The sequence below is a fragment of the Scyliorhinus canicula genome, chromosome 18 (genome assembly GCF_902713615.1).
Source record: "Scyliorhinus canicula chromosome 18, sScyCan1.1, whole genome shotgun sequence".
Lineage (NCBI taxonomy): Eukaryota > Metazoa > Chordata > Chondrichthyes > Carcharhiniformes > Scyliorhinidae > Scyliorhinus > Scyliorhinus canicula.
In genome coordinates, this window is record NC_052163.1 from 48,928,973 (window position 1) to 48,945,812 (window position 16,840).

Genomic DNA, 16,840 nt, shown 5'->3' on the forward strand with positions numbered 1-16,840 from the left:
AATCATTGGTCCAGACACTAGAAAATAAGGTATTGTATTACAAGACACCAGTCCATGAAGAAGGTTGGGATTCCTGGTTCATACTCGGGCCACTTACTTTGTTATTTTCACTTTCTCTCTCTCCCTGTGAGCAAGCACCTCCACTGGACAGAAAAGATTGGGAATTTATCCAATAGGAATTAGATTCTTTGGTATATCAACCATGAGAACCAGTTCCACTCTCAGTTTAAGATTCCAAGCTCACCTTCTGCAGAATTTTTAAAACCATATCCAGAGGGCGCTATGTGGCGAAAAACTGAATTTAATTTTCAGAGCATTTTTAAAACTGCGATACATTGCAAACTAATAGGGCAAGTGATTTATTATTTCTCAAATTCACTCAGACATTTCCATTGTCCCCAGGATTACTTATGCAGAATTGGAGTACACAAATGATACTACAGACAATGAGCATGGGAATTCACAGGACTTGTTAAAAGTGTCCTATCAAATTGCTTACCATGCTATTCAATTAATTATCTCGCAATTTGCATACTTTGTCAGAAAATCATTTACTAATATAAAAATTCCATCATTAAATGTGAATTATTCAAGTTAATTCAACACTTGCATCTGTAACAGTACATTTTTTTGGGTCAATTTTACATGAAAGTGCAATTCTTGAAAGGTTCAGGTTTGCCTGAGTGTCAATGGCAGTGTGGGATTGGCTTGTCTGTATAATGTTGGGGCTCACATTTTATCTCTTTCCCTCATTTTAAAAGCTCGTTGTGTCTTTTTTACCTGGTGACCAGCCCTTATTTAAATATGACGGACAAGTCAAATCTCCATGATAAGGGAACTGTGAACTATTGCAAAGACCAAAATGTTTTTTCTAATTCAAGATTTCCGTTTGAAAAACTAACTATGCCTGGATTTAACTGATTTATGTATATTTTAAGAAAAGAAAAATGAACGACAATCACATTTAAAAAGTAATATCCCTATTTATATATATTTATTGTGGATCTAATGTCCCGTAATAAATTGCAGATTAAATTTGCAAACCTCCAATAAAGATAAGTGGAACTGTATTTTAGTACCTTTCTGGGACTGTCGCATTGTGTCACTCTCAACTGTTTATTTATTTCACTGTCTTGAAACAGTTTAAATGCAGTAATTCAAAAATATATAAAGTTACAGTCAATGATATTAGCATACTAATGTTTAATACATTAAAATTAATTCCTTTGTTATTTTAATGAATGTACACACCCAGCTAATATATTTAAGTTTGAGTTAGTTAATAATAATGAGTTAAAAGCTCTAATAATATATCAGAGGAATTTGATAGCATTGAATTGAATGTTATTCTCACTCACACTAATTTCAGTAAGAAGTCTTACAACACCAGGTTAAAGTCCAACAGGTTTGTTTCGAATCACTAGCTTTCGGAGCACTGCTCCTTCCTCAGGTGAATGATTTCACCCCCCCACCCCCCATCTGGCCTGGGCTTGCAAAATCCTATCAACTGTCCAGGCTTGAGACAATTCACACCTCTCTAACCTACTCCATCTGGACATATAATTATTTAATCACCTGCAAAGACTCACATTCAAAGTATTGTCTTGCATCTTTGACTTTATCTATATATGTTTTTGGAACCTACCTCTTCATTCACCTGAGGAAGGAACAGTGCTCCGAAAGCTAGTGATTCGAAACAAACCTGTTGAACTTTAACCTGGTATTGTAAGACTTCTTACTGTGTTCACCCCAGTCCAATGCCGGCATCTGCACATCAACACTAATTTCAGGCCATTGCTTCAAATGCAAATGAGCTTTTTATGACGACTAGGTTTTGTTATTATCAATGAGGGAGTTGCATTGATCAACATTAGGACATTAACCAGTTAAATTAACATGACAGCAAAACTATGCATTTATAATCTGAAACAGATCCACAACTTCTCACCTCACAAAAGTTACTAGGCACAAGATCATGTGCAAAATGGTGCAAGAATCTTACAGTGAAGGAGGCCATTTGGCTGATCATGCCTGTGTTCGCGTTTTGGAAGTGTTGTCCAATTACACCCACTTGTTTGCACTTTCTTCATACCCCTATACATATCTCCTTTTCAAGTGTGCATCCGTTGCGTTAAAAGGTTTCTGGAAGGTTTTTGATTTGTACAAAAATCCCCAGAGCATCTTATTTTATCGAAGCAGAAAAATGATTTATAAGATCATAAGAAAAAGGAGCAGCTGTAGGCCATTCAGCTCATCGAGCCTGCTCCGCAATTCAGTAAGATCGTGGATGATTTGACTGTTGCCCTGAACACCACTTTCTTACCTGTCACCCATAATCCTCAACTCCATGACATTCAAAAATCTGTCTAACTCAGCCTTGAATATATTCAATGACCCAGCCTCCACTGCTCCCTGAGGGAGAAAATTTCAAAGCCTTAAGAACCCTATTGATGGAAGAAATTCCTCTTCATCTCCATTTAAATGGGAGAACACTCGCCTTTAAACTATGCCCCCTAGTTCTAGATTCCTCAATGAGTGGAAACAGCCTCTCAACAACCAACTTGTCAAGGCCACTCAGAATCTTAAATGTGTCAATAAGACCACCTCTCATTCTTCTAAGCACTAATGCATTAGGCCCAGCCTGCTCAACCTTCCTTATAAAACCATCCCTTAATTCCAGGAATTAGCCTAGTTAATCTTCTCTAAACGGCTTCCAACGCAAGTATTATCTTTCTGAAGCAAGAATTGTTGAAATTAAATTTTGTTGAGATAGTGCTTCATAATTTCTAATATATAGGAAATGCTTTTAGTTTAAGACCTGTTTTTTGGGGATGGCGAAGCGGGTAGCTTCCAAAATACAGCAATTAATTTAAGTTATTCAAAATGTTTTGCCTCATGTTTGTGGCAGTAGATTATTACACTCCTCTCGAATAGGCGAGAGCCTTTTGCCCACCCAGCCAGCCATAATTTTATAAGTAACAATACCTAGAGCCAGATTTGTGTGTAGTCCGAAGGCATTCAAAAATGTCAGGTGGGTCCCTATTTGGGATTCCCTCCCTCAGTTCCGGGCACTGGCTATTTTTGCTGGCACAGGATAGTGATGCGCTCCTGACTCGCTGGCTCTATAGAGGGGTTGGCATCTCCTTGAACCCACAATTTTTACAGAGTCAGACCAACTTTACCATGCTCTCTGGTTCATGGCCCCTCAGAGGAATCTAGTTTTGGGAGCCCTTTGAAAGGAAAGTTGAAAAGGCTTTGCCCATGCCCCTCCCCCACGCCTCAGCCATTTCCTGTGACCTCTCTATTCTCCATGCCAATTAAATGCCAACTCATTCACCCTAGTCAGTCCCCAAGGCACTCCCTATTTTCCATGTCAACTCAATGCCCCCGGTATGCACTATGTACACAATCAATGATCCATATGATAACAGTGGTGAGTGTGTGGAACAAATACCCATTCAGAAATGTTCCTTGAAAAAACTGCTGTTCCTAAAACCCGAAATGAAAAATGAAAATTGCTTATTGTCACAAGTAGGCTTCAAATGAAGTTACTATGAAAAGCCCCAATCGCCACATTCCGGCGCCTGGTACGGGAATTGAACCATGTTTCTGGCCTGCCTTGGTCTGCTTTCAAAACCAGCAATTTACCCCTGTGCTAAACCAGCTAAGTCAGCTGATAAAGTAACAATTGGACAGATCATTACAGTTTCAACAATGGAGACTTCAAACATTTCATACCTCTCTGGGTTAGCACACTGGACTAAATCGCTGGCTTTTAAAGCAGAGCAAGGCAGGCCAGCAGCACGGTTCAATTCCCATACCAGCCTCCCCGAACAGGTGTCGGAATGTGGCGACTAGGGGCTTTTCACAGTAACTTCATTGAAGCCTACTCATGACAATAAGCGATTCACATTTAGACTGGGGCTGTTTAGCACAGGGCTAAATCACTGGCTTTGAAAGCAGACCAAGCAGGCCAGCAGCACGGTTCAATTCCTGTAACAGCCTCCCCGAACAGGTGGCGACTAGGGGCTTTTCACAGTAACTTCATTTGAAGCCTACTTGTGACAATAAGTGATTTTCATTTTTCATTTCAATCTTGTCCAAATAAATATTGACAAAAGAGATCACAGAAGGAGTAAGTTATTACAACCACTTAAAGATATCAATCAAGCAACAATTCACTTTAGTTGCCGAAACAGATTCCCTCCCCAGCTAATGCATTTATTGATTGGGTTGTCAGCCAAGAATGCATAGGAGGGTCAGTGAATGGGAGGGAGGTGGCAAACAGAAGCGAGGCGGTGAGTAGCAGGGTTGCTAAGCAGGAGGGAGGTGTAGATCAGGAGAGCAATGGCGAGTGAAAGAGGTGGCGAGTAGGAGCATGGCAATGAGCAGGAGGGAAGGAAATGGTGAGCAGGATGGAGCGGGCAAGCGGGAGAAGTAGCGAGCAGGAGAGAGAGAAGTGATGAGCGGGATGGAGTAGGTGAGCAGGAGAGGCAGCAGGCAGGAGAGAGGCAGATGGGAGGGCAGCGGCGAGTGGGAGAGAGGTGGCGCGGGGGAGGGTGGCAGGTGGAGGGAGGCAGCGAGCAAGAGTGAAACAGCAAGGGGGAGAGATGCGATAATGGGGAGAGAGGTGAGCAGGTGATGGGTGGCAAGTGTGAACGAGGTGGGCAGCAGCAAACGAGAGGAGAACAGGAAGTGAGAAGGAAGTGGGAACAAGATGGGCAGTGGCAAATGAGGGGTAAGTGATGTGACCATCAATTCACAGGACAAGTGGTTGGAAGTGAACAGTGGTTTTAATAGTCTTACAACTGAGCCTGCCTGCGACGAGATGAACTGGCAGCAGGATCACAACTACAGATCTTTATACTTCCAGTTAGTGGGAGGAGCCATGGGCGGAACCATGGGCGGAGCCAAGGGTGGAGCCCAGTACAAACTCCTGATCTCCCCTATGGCGAGAGCCGCGCATCTACTCATATACCGAGCTAACAGAGACACAACATATACAATATAACACAGTGTGAATTACTAGGATTGTGATTCACCACATTCACCCCCTGTAAAAAAATCAAGTCCGGCGGGGGTGATGGGTCTACAAATTGAGTCGGTCCGGCGGTCGAGTCGTTCTCTGAGATCTACGAAGTACCGGGGTTGCAGCCTCTTCTGGTGGCTGGGTGGTGGCGGTCGGCGAGGGTACCATGGCGGACTCCGGGGGTGATTCAGTCTGAGCTTCGTACCCGACTGGTTCGACTGGTGACGGGGAGCGCTGGAAACCCATAAGCGCGGGGGCGCGGAGCACGGGCAGTGGACCTGCAGGCGTGGGGGTTGGGTGGGGTGTAGTGTGAGGGGCACCTCGGCGGTAGTAGTGTCGGAGTTGGATCCTGCTGGCGCTAGGTTCCGGAGGGAAACAGTGTCCAGGCGGCCGTCAGGGTATTCGATGAACGCGTATTGGGGGTTCGAGTGGAGTAGGAGCACTCTCTCCACGAGTGGGTCAGTTTTGTGGGTCCGGATGTGCTTACGGAGGAGAAGCGGGCCCGGTGTCTTCAACCATGCTGGGAGTGAAATCCCCATGGCAGTGCCCCTGGAAAAAACAAATAGCCGCTCATGAGGGGTCTGATTGGTGGCAGTACATAGGAGGGACCTAATAGCATGGAGCGCGTCAGGGAGGACCTCCTGCCAATGGGAGGTCGGGAGCTTCCTGGACCGGAGGGTCAGTAGGACGGTCTTCCAGACCGTTGCGTTCTCCCTCTCCACCTGCCCGTTCCCCCTGGGGTTGTAGCCGGTAGTCCTGCTCGAGGCGATGCCCTTGTCGAGCAGGTACTGACGCAGCTCGTCGCTCATAAAGGACGAACCCCTGCCGCTGTGTACATAGCTGGGGAAACCAAACAGGTTGAAGATGCTGTGCAGGGCCCTAATGACTGTGTGGGAGGTCATATCGGGGCACGGGATAGCAAAGGGGAAGCAGGAGGACTCGTCTATGATGTTTAGGAAGTACACATTCCGATTGGTCGAGGGGAGTGGCCCTTTGAAATCGATGCTCAGGCGTTCAAAGGGCTGGGATGCCTTTACCAGGTGGGCCCTGTCTGGTCTATAGAAGTGCAGTTTGCGCTCCGCACAGATCGGGCAAACCCTGGTGATGGTTTTTATCTCCTCGGTGGAGAAAGGCAGATTTCGGGCTCTGACGTAGTGAGCAAGCCGGGTGACCCCGGGTGGCAGAGGTCATTGCGGATGGCTTTCAGGCGGTCGTCTTGTGTGCTGGCACACGTGCCGCGGGACAGGGCATCTGGGGCCTTGTTGAGCTTCCCCGGTCGGTACATGATATCGTACTTGTAGGTGGAGAGTTCAATCCTCCACCGTAGGATCTTATCATTTTTAATTTTGCCCCTTTGTGAGTTGTCAAGCATAAAGGCAACCGATCTTTGGTCGATGATGAGGGTGATCCTCCTACCTGCGAGGTAGTGCCTCCAGTAACGAATAGCCTCCACAATGGCTTGTGCTTCCTTTTCGACCGAGGAGTGTCGAAGTTCCGAAGCGGAGAGGGTTCGGGAGAAAAAGGCGACTGGTCTCCCTGCCTGATTTAGTGCGGCTGCGAGAGTGACCTCTGAGGCATCGCTCTCTGCCTGGAAAGGGACGGATTCATCCACTGCCCGCATGGCCGCTTTGGCGATGTCCTCCTTGATGCAGGTAAAGGCCTGGCGAGCTTCATCTGACAGAGGAAAGAATGTGGCCTTAAATAATGGGAGGGCTTTGTCCGCATACTGAGGGACCCACTGGGCATAATATGAGAAAAACCCCAGGCACCTTTTGAGGGCCCTGGGACAATGAGGGAGGGGGAGTTGTAAGAGGTCTGGGTCGGGGGCCCAGGACTCCGTTTTCCACGACATAGCCGAGGATGGCTAGCCTGGTCGTGCGGAAACCACATTTCTCCGTGTTATACGTGAGGTTGGGTTTCTGGGCAGTCTGGAGAAATCGATGGAGGTTAGCGTCGTGGTCCTGCTGATCATGGCCGCAGATGGTGACGTTATCCAAGTACGGAAACGTGGCTCGCAGCCCGTACTGGTCCACAATTCGGTCCATTGCTCGTTGGAACACCGAGACCCCATTCGTGACGCCAAAGGGAACCCGGAGGAAGTGGAAGAGGCGGCCATCTGCCTCGAACGCCGTGTAGTGGCAGTCCTCCGGGCGGATTGGGAGCTGGTTGTATGCAAACTTCAGATCCACCGTGGAGAAGACTTTTTAATGGGCGATCTGATTCACCATGTCTGCAATCTGGGGAGGGGGTACACATCGAGGAGCGTGAACCGATTAATGGTTTGGCTATAGTCCACTACCATTCGGAATTTTTCCCCGGTCTTGACGACCACCACCTGCGCTCTCTAGGGGCTATTACTGGCCTCCATGATCCCCTCACGTAGAAGCTTATGGACCTCAGTTCTGATAAACACCCTGTCCTGCAGGCTGTATCGCCTGCTGTGAGTGGCTACAGGTTTGCAGTCCTTCGTGAGATTGGCAAAGAGTGGAGGGGGGTCGATTTTTAGCGTAGCGAGGCTGCAGATAGTGAGTGGGGGCATGGGCCCGCCGAAGCTGAGTGTGAGGCTTTTGAGGTTGCACTGGAAGTCGAGTCCCAGTAAGAGTGGGGCGCAGAGTTCGGGGAGCACGTATAGCTGGAAGTTCGAGTAGCTAGTGCCCTGGATCATTAGGGTCGCGGCGGTGCGTCCTTGGCGGTGAACAGAGTGAGAGCCCGAAATGAGGGAGATAGTTTGCCGTGCAGGGAAGATAGGGAGCGAACAGAGTCTTACCAGATCTGGGTGTACGAAGCTCTCGGTGCTCCCGGAGTCAAAGAGGCACGGTGTCCTGTACCCGTTGATTTTAACGGTCATCATAGAGTTGCGGAGGTGTTTCGAACGCGACTGGTCCAACGTGACCGTGTTGAGTTGTGGGTAGTCGGCGGCTCGATCAGCTGTGCTGGAATGGCCCCGTGATGACTGCCCTCTGAGTTCGTAGTCTTCGAGATGGGTTTCAGATTTTGAAGAGGATGGATCCCAAGATGGCCGCCCCCGTGGATCGCACGTGGCGGGCGGCGAGGAAGATGGCGGCCCCCATGAGTTGCACATGGCCGGTCGCGTGGTGCAGGGTTGCCAAGATGGCGGCCCCCATGAGTCGCAGGTGTCGGGTGGGGGTGGAGCCGGAGTACAGGCCGCAGCATTTCGGGGCCTGCGGGCATGTGAGTTTTGGAAACGAGTGCTCTGGGCTGCGGGAGTGTTTGGAGAGGAGGATTTCTTCGCCAGGCAGACCCGGACATAGTGTCCTTTGCGACCGCAGCCGCTGCAGGTCGTGTAGCGGGCCGGGCAGTACTGCCGTGGGTGCTGGGGCTGTCCGCAAAAATAGCACACTGGGGCTGCGTAGTGGGTGGGTGGCCTCGCAGCGCAGGCCTGGGGCAGTCGCTGGTCGGGGACCCAGGATGGGGTCGCTTGGTCCGCAGGGAACGAGGTGAGGCTGCGGAACGAGACCTCCATGGTAGTAGCCACTTCTACAGTGTCCTCCATGTTCTGGGCCCCTTTTTCAAGCAACCGCTGGCGCACATAGTTTGACCTGAGTCCTGCCACGTACACATCTCTGACAGTGAGCTCCATATGCTGTTTGGCTGATACAGCTTGGTAATTACAGTCCCGAGCTAAAGCTTTTAAATCCCGCAGGAATTCATCCAACGACTCCGCGGGGCGCTGGCGGCGGGTCGTAAAAATGTGGCGCGTGTAGACCTCGTTGATGGGCCTCACATACATTCGATCTAGCATGGCTAGGGCCTCCGTATACGAGGTAATACTGTTAAGTTGAGTAAAGATACGGTGGCTCACCCTTGCGTGCAGTAGACTGAGTTTCTGCTCCTCTGTAGTTTCTGATGTGCTTGATTCAGCCAGGTAGGCCTTGAAACATCTGAGCCAGTGTTGAAAGATTTCTTTCGCGTCTGCAGTCTGCGGGTCGAGTTCTAGTCGATCAGGTTTGAGGGCTGATTCCATAGTCGTTTTCTTCAAGTTTCCTATGACTATTAAATTGATGTGACCATCAATTCACAGGACACGTGGTTGGAAGTGAACAGTGGTTTTAATAGTCTTACAACTGAGCCTGCCTGCGACGAGATGAACTGGCAGCAGGCTCACAACTACAGATCTTCATACTTCCAGTTAGTGGGAGGAGCCATGGGTGGAACTATGGGAGGAGCCAAGGGTGGGGCCCAGTACAAACTCCTGATCTCCCCCTATGGGCAGAGCCGTGCAACTACTCGTATACCGAGCTTACAGAGACACAACACATACAATATAACACAGTGTGAATTACTAGGATTGTGATTCACCACAGTAAGTAGACAGAGTTAGTAGGTTATTAAAAGATTGTAAGAGGGATTTTGGGCCAGTTAGGTTCAAGGCACAAAATAGATTTTTAGTGCAAAATTACAGGTCAAGAATGCCCCTACATATTTTCTTTAGGAAAAGTGATTTTCGTTTTGCATGTTTTTGTTCAGCATGCCATTCTTTCAGAACAGGATTGATTCAGGATGCTAAGGACCTGGGTTCGATCGCAGCCCCGGGTCACTGTCCGCATCGAGTTTTCACATTCTCCCCGTGTCTGCCTGAGTCTCACCCACTCAATCCAAAGATGTGCAAGGTAGGTGGATTGGCCACGCTAAATTGCCCCTTAGTTGGAAAAATTTAAAAAAACATTTTAAAAAAAGGATTGATTCAGGATGGATGGCTGAAAAGTAATGAATTAAATAAGAGTGAAAATATAAATAATTAGCGTAAATACCATAAATATTTTCATTCATTACTCGAAGTTGAAAACAAACACCACCATCAAAGGAGACAAAGATGTAGGAGAAAAGTTATGCTCAATGTGGATTAAACCTTATTTAGATGACACATGGTGTACTGTATACAGTCACCAATGTCTTTGTCTTGGCAGCAACTGGGTGCGCCAAGACACTGGGTCACTGCCTTCCTGTGAACTAATTTATCCTGTCATCTGAACCTCAGGATTAAATGATAGCCTTTATTGTCCTTCCCTGTCTTCTTTTTATTCTTAATAACACACGCTATTGTGTTAATAAGGTGAACATTATACTAACAGTTCGAAGCAGGGTTGAAATTACATCAATGAAAGACTGTGAGATGCTATTATAGTCTTTTCGCTCCAGAATAGCACAGCATCCATAACCAGTACTAAAATAAGTATTGAATATTTGTAAATCTAGCTTTAAATAGATGCTGGCCACTTTAACTTTACTTTATAGTGTTTCTGACTCGGTGCATTGTCTGGTTTCACATTAAGGATGAAAGGAGAAATGAGGCGTAACCCAAATTTTACATGGGATCTTGAGTTCTATTTTTTTGTGTTGATGCTGGGGAGACAATGGTGCAGAGGCTCCGACTAATGCTCCAGGGCCATGGGTTCAAATCTCACCACTGCACCTGGCAGAATTTAAATTCAGTCAATGAAATCTGGAATTAGAAGCTAGCCTAAGAAATCGTCAATTGTTATAAATACCCATCTGGTTCACTAATATTCTTTAGGTGTATAGAATTACGAAGGGGCAGATAGGAAGGAACTTTTCCCTTTCGCGGAGGGGTCAATAACCAGGGGGCATAGATTTAAGGGAAGGGAGAGGAGATTTAGAGGGGATTTGAGGAAAAACATTTTCACCCAGAGGGCGGTGGTAATCTGGAATGTACTGCCTGAAGGGATAATAAAGGCGGAAATCCCCACAACATTTAAGAAGCATTTAACTGAACACTTGGCAAGGCAACAGACCAAGTGCTGGAAAATGGGATCAGAATAGGAAGGTGGCTGGGGCGGGCACGAGCAAATAAAACAAAATAGAACAAGGCCCAAAGGTAACACCTCAAACAAGGGGGGAGGGGGAGGAATCAACAAGGGGGGGAGAACTATACATATGTAAATACATGACAATCACCTTTTCTAAACTATGCATTCTAGTTAAAATGTTATAAAATAACAAAAAAAGGCGTGGGGGGTGGGGAAGAAGTGTTTATGGGCTGTTACTTCCAATGTTGACCTTTTATAAATTGTATCTGGTCCACCAAGATTTGTTTATTTTGTATTAAATAAAATGAAATTTTTTAGCAAAAGTATTCTAAAAAAAAGGATAAGCGCCACGATGCGCTGTAAAACTGTCTGATTGTTTTATTCCGAATGTTAGCGCCAGAATTAAATGTTTATCTGATTACATCTACATATAAAAAAATCACGTTGCCTATCCCAGTGTTACATTTTTGTGATTGGTGTCGATGAAATTGAATTTTAAAAATCGCGAGGGTGGCCGTTGTGTTAACAGGCAGACAGACAGCAAGTCTAACTTCTGTAAAGTTAGTGGTTTCAGTGAAGCGGCAGCAGCTTTGTTATTAGGATGGGGTTTGAGAGGATTGTAACAGGGATAACCTGAATCCTACGTTGAGTTTGCACTGGGAGATTGCCGAAAGCTCCAATCCTTATGACAAACACATATGATCCATGTAAACTTTCAATGATGAATATTATTGGATTCAATTAAGAATTTAAATCGAGTTTTTAAAAATAAGCTACACTTGATATTTCAAATTAAATACAATCACAAAACTCCTGAGGTAACCCTTTAAAAGATCCATTTGTGAGTTTAAATTAAGTCAGTCGGTGCATTTCCGTGTTTTCAGGTCCAGACACCGATTGCAGACGCCAGATCCTGTGTGTTTCCCCGGTAAAGTCTGCCCAGCAAAAAGAAATCCATCCTTCGGGGGGAGAGTCAGGACAGTTCAGCAGCATCACAATGTGTTTTGTCTCGTGTGTGTGTGAGATTCCCAATCACCTCTCGAGTCCCTGCTCTCCACCAAGTGCAACATTCATCCCACCAACACAAACGGATCCGGAGCCTTCCCCACTTTCCCATGTGGACAGGTCGCAGCACGATCCATTCGAGTCCCCCAAAGCCCTCTTTCTGTCTCTCTCCCGGGTGAAACGTGTCATCTTCAAGGTGAACGCCATCTCTGTTGGGAGGGAAATGAAATGATTAATAAAAGTGCCCTATGCCAGGTTTATCCAGGTTTTTTTTCTTGTGTGTGGGTTTGCCCCCTGCCCAGAATCAGGCATGCTGCAATGTTTCCCTTACCGACCTACCTGTGTCTTTAGCAGGGGGATGTTTAAGTTCACCGCCCGGGCTCCCCTGCTCAGGCACTCCGCAAAGCCAGGAGTTTCCTTTCCGAGATCTCGATGTTGACCGTGTACCAGAACGTCCACCACACCAGACTCAGGGCGATTACAATGGACCCGGTGTAGATGAAGAAATCCCAGTATGCCAGGGAGCTGAAAATACCGACCAGCAGCAGGATGATACCCACCACATCAAAGATCACAGCGAGCAGGAAAAGCAGCCCACAGCGGCCGATAACCCTGGCAGCAGATCCCAGCATTGATGTGTGAGAGAGAGAGAGAGAGAGTGTGTGTGTGTGTGTCTGAGCTGGCAACAAGCTGAGACTCGGAGCACCCACTCAGGTGTGTTCCTCCTTCCACACCTGCACACGTCTAAAAGGGCAACGCGGGGAGGAGAGTCTTTTATATAATGGCCATGGAGAGGCGACAGGATCTCCGGGGGATCCCCGTTCGGCAGCGAGGCGAAGCAAAAAAGCAAATAAAAGACCGAGTGAGAAGTTTAAAACTCATTCCAGACCTCTCCATTCGATGGGCTGAGCGATGAACATGAATCAAGAGCAGCCACCTCACTGTCAATTAGTTCTCCTGTTCCATCCCATGTCTCAGGCGCAAGAGTAATGTGTGTAACTGTAATAACTGAGCGATTATTTCACTGTATTCAGTGTAACTGTAATAACTGAGCGATGATTTCACTGTATTCAGTGTAACTGTAATAACTGAGCGATTATTTCACTGTGTTCTGTGTAATGTGTGTAACTGTAATAACTGAGCGATTATTTCACTGTATTCAGTGTAACTGTAATAACAGCGATTATTTCACTGTATTCTGTGTAATGTGTGTAACTGTAATGACTGAGCGATTATTTCACTGTATTCAGTGTAACTGTAATGACTGAGCGATTATTTCACTGTATTCTGTGTAACTGTAATAACTGAGCAATTATTTCACTGTATTCAGTGTAACTGTAATAACTGAGCGATTATTTCACTGTATTCAGTGTAACTGTAATAACTGAGCGATGATTTCACAGTATCCAGTGTAACTGTAATAACTGAGCGATTATTTCACTGTATTCTGTGTAATGTGCGTAACTATAATAGCTGAACGATTATTTCACTGTTTTCAGTGTAATGTACGTAACTAATAGCTGAGCGATCATTTCACTGTATTTAGTGCAATGCATATAACTAATAGCTGAGCGATCATTTCACTGTATTCAGTGTAATGTGTGTAAATGCAATAGCTGAGCGATCATTTCACTGTATTCAGTGCAATGCGTGTAAATGCAATAGCTGAGCGATCATTTCACTGTATTCAGTGTAATGCATGCAACTGTAATAGCTGAGCGATCATTTCACAGTATTCTGTAGCCACCTGGGGTGGCCACGTCCTGATTACAAAATGGACACTTTGCAAAGAATGCAGGGAAAATGAACAATGCTGAGAAAGCAAGCAGGTGCTAGGTTTGTCTGTTGATGGGAGCTGTAACTCCCAGACAAGACCGATACTGCAAAGTCATTACCATAATAATGAGCCATCTCCAGGGGCAAAAGAGAAACATTTAGGTAAACGATACTAAAGCAGACACCCCGGCACCAGAGGAGACTAGAACAAAACAGACCAATGGCCACCTAGGGCACGCCCAGCAATCAGGGCAGCCACCCCTTTATTTGAGGAAATCGATACCGATGATCAGGATACGGTCCAATTAATTGGGACCAAGTTCAAGGCCCGTCCAAAAGCGTGCAAAGCCCCCTTCGAGTATAAGAAGAAGCCCCCAAGAGAGAATTGTTCTTCTTGGCCTTGGCTCTCAGCGACGAGAGGCCTGCCTAGCAGCTGCACCAGAACAAGTAAGTCCAAAGTCAATGCACACTACGAGAGCAGTAGCTCCTAGCTACTATTCCATACCAGTTCGACCCCAGCAGCCTCAGAACCGGACAACGGCCATTGTTCCTCTGACTGAGTGGGCGCCCGAAGCTAAGTATAGGCTTTAGTAGTAATGATAGTTTAGTTGGTAGAGTTTGTGCATGAGTATAATTGACTGTGTGTGTAAATAAATGAGCATTGATTTCGAACTTAATAACTGGTGTATCGAGTCTTTGATCAGTATTCGGTTTTGAACCTTGTGGCGGTATCGAAAGATACCTGGCGACTCTTGAGCAAATGTAATTAGAATTAAGGAAGGCGATCATATTATCCGCCATAAACAGAGCCAACTAAGGAGAGAACAAAACGAGCAACTTTTACTGGCGACATCTGACGGGACTCAACTTAGAAGTGGCCTCACCACTCGGAGAGAACCCAAATTTGAATTGAGAATCCAATTAGAAACAGAAAAACCACAAGCGTTAGAACAATACTGATCAAGCCTCCGAGATTCGGAAGTGTGTTAATGCATGCGTACTAACAGGGATATAAGGTAAACCTGAGAGATTTTGTTGCGTAAAACTGTCTGGAGTTTTGTAGGCCGGAAAATAGCGTAAGCCGTACCCATGTTTACATCACCAATTTATCACCCCCTGTTCCAAATTCAGTAGAGAACCTAGATAGAGAAGATGGCAATGAAGGCAATGGAACGCCTTATGAACCCCCAGGAATTTGAGGTCGCAGCGACCAGTAGAGTAGGACAGTGTCCCGTATGGGAAGATGAGATCAGGAAATATCTCAAAGGGAAAGGATGGCCCCTTTGGAGTGAATTCTGTACCAATGACGAAACAGGTCCCGGGAGTATAGGACATACTTGGTGGGAGAACCTGTCAGAGATCCACAAGAAGAGCTTCGGGAAAGCTCGCAAGCCGATGGCAGTCGTGTCCTGCGAGGCACAATTGCGAGGCACAGAGGAGGTCGTTAGGACGCTCCGTAGAGAGATTGAGGAGAGAGACAGAAATAGTGAGGTAGAGGTGAGTGAAGTTGAGAAGGAGAATAAGGAGTTAAGAGAGAGGTTAGCAGCAAGGGACAGAGAGGTGGATGATACCAAGAGGGCACACCAGTCTTGCCTTGCGCACTTGAGTAGTTTCCAGACCCAGTATGATAAGGCCTACCAGGACACGCAACGTGCAGTCTTGGTAAGACAAGAAACAGAACAGCAGGTAGAGAAATTGGAGAAACAGTGTAATGATTTGAAAGCAGCCCAATGAGCACTCCACACTTCCACGATGGAACAAAGGCAGAGATCCGTAGACCACGCAAAGTGCCGGAAGCAAATTGCAGAATTGCAATCCCTGATTTCCGTTGAGAATGTGTTCCAAAGTACATTCGGACCCCAGTTAGATCAGGAAAACGGCCCCAATTGGAAGGAATTGAATGAGACTGCCCATAGATACGTGCATGGAACATGTACGCAGGAAAAACCCCAGAAAAGGAGAGCATCCCAACCCCCGACTGAACAGGCAGAACACACCCCCATGAACCCTGTAACCACACACCGCAGAGCCGCAGCAGAAGGAGACGCAGATTTCCTTTATACCACCCCGTTAACCGCAACCCAATTATGGGACGCGTGTGGAAAAATTACACCGTTCCTTCCCACATCAGACCCCCACCAGATTTCGCTAAAGTTAAACAGCAGGCCGCCATGTACGGCCTGGACGAGAGAGAGCAGGTAAAGCTCACGGTTTTAAGCTTCGACCCTTCAGTCGTGGCAGCCCTTCCCGACCCACAGAATGTAGGAGGAGGTACCCTCAAAGAAATGCACACAGCGATCCTTGATGCAATCGGCTATAACAGAGGAGACCCGGTAGAAGGCCTAAACAAGTGTAGGCAAAAGAAGACAGAGCACCCCACAGCGTTTGCTGGACGCTTGTGCATTCACTTCACAGCAGTTTTCGGAGAGTTAGCCCGCGCCCATTTGTCCTCAGATAATATGGCCAAATGGACTTGAATCCTAGTCTCCCATGCAACAGAGGCAGGACAGAGAGCTTGCGCAAATTATGACCCCTCAGATGAGGCCCACAATAAAAAATGGGTTTTGAAAAGGTTGTCCCGCGCTTGGGAGCAATCAGTCCAAGGCAAATCCGCAGTTCTAAAACCTGAGGAAGAACAGGCAGACATGAATCCAGTTAAAGCGCACCAGAACCCCGCATGGGTAAATGAGGACAGGAACAGCCCACCCCAGCCCAAATCACAGGGGTTTTACAATTGTGGACAGCTAGGACACTTTGCACGAGAGTGCAACGTGCCACAAAAGCAGCAGAGAGTCCAACAGGCAGGCACCCTAAATAGGAATAGGGCAAAGCTGATTCATAGTGTTAACGCCCGTTCAGACAATGGAGACATGAACGGCACCGAGTGACGGTGTTCGAGCTCCCCAACTTGGGTCTGTGACACCCTTTGGGATATGTCCGGTCGACCGGTCATAGCAGGCAAAGTCTGGGGACAGCCCGTAGAATTTCTTTAGGACACAGGAGGGTCCGCACCACACTCAATTCCTCCATGATGTTCCAGAGAGACACGTGGCCCACAACAGACACCATCACACTCAGCGGCTTTACAGGTCATTTACAACAGGGACACATCACAGCCGCTGTAGCGATACAAATAGGTAACATTACAACTAAGCACCCCGTAGTTTTGGTTGATCTGCCCCAGACAGCTGAACATATCCTAGGGATCGATTTTATGAGCTCCCACAACCCTTCTTTTGAT

The 16,840-nt window shown here is 46.8% G+C and overlaps 1 long non-coding RNA gene across 1 annotated transcript; it reads right to left on the reverse strand.

Moving 5' to 3' along the window:
* Window positions 1-11,173: 11,173 nt before the first annotated feature.
* Window positions 11,174-12,584, reverse strand: LOC119953620. Its single transcript, XR_005458063.1, has 2 exons — window positions 12,163-12,584; window positions 11,174-12,032 (listed from the first exon to the last, which is right to left on the reverse strand). It is a non-coding gene; the product is annotated as an uncharacterized LOC119953620 (long non-coding RNA).
* Between the last annotated feature and the right edge of the window lie 4,256 nt (window positions 12,585-16,840).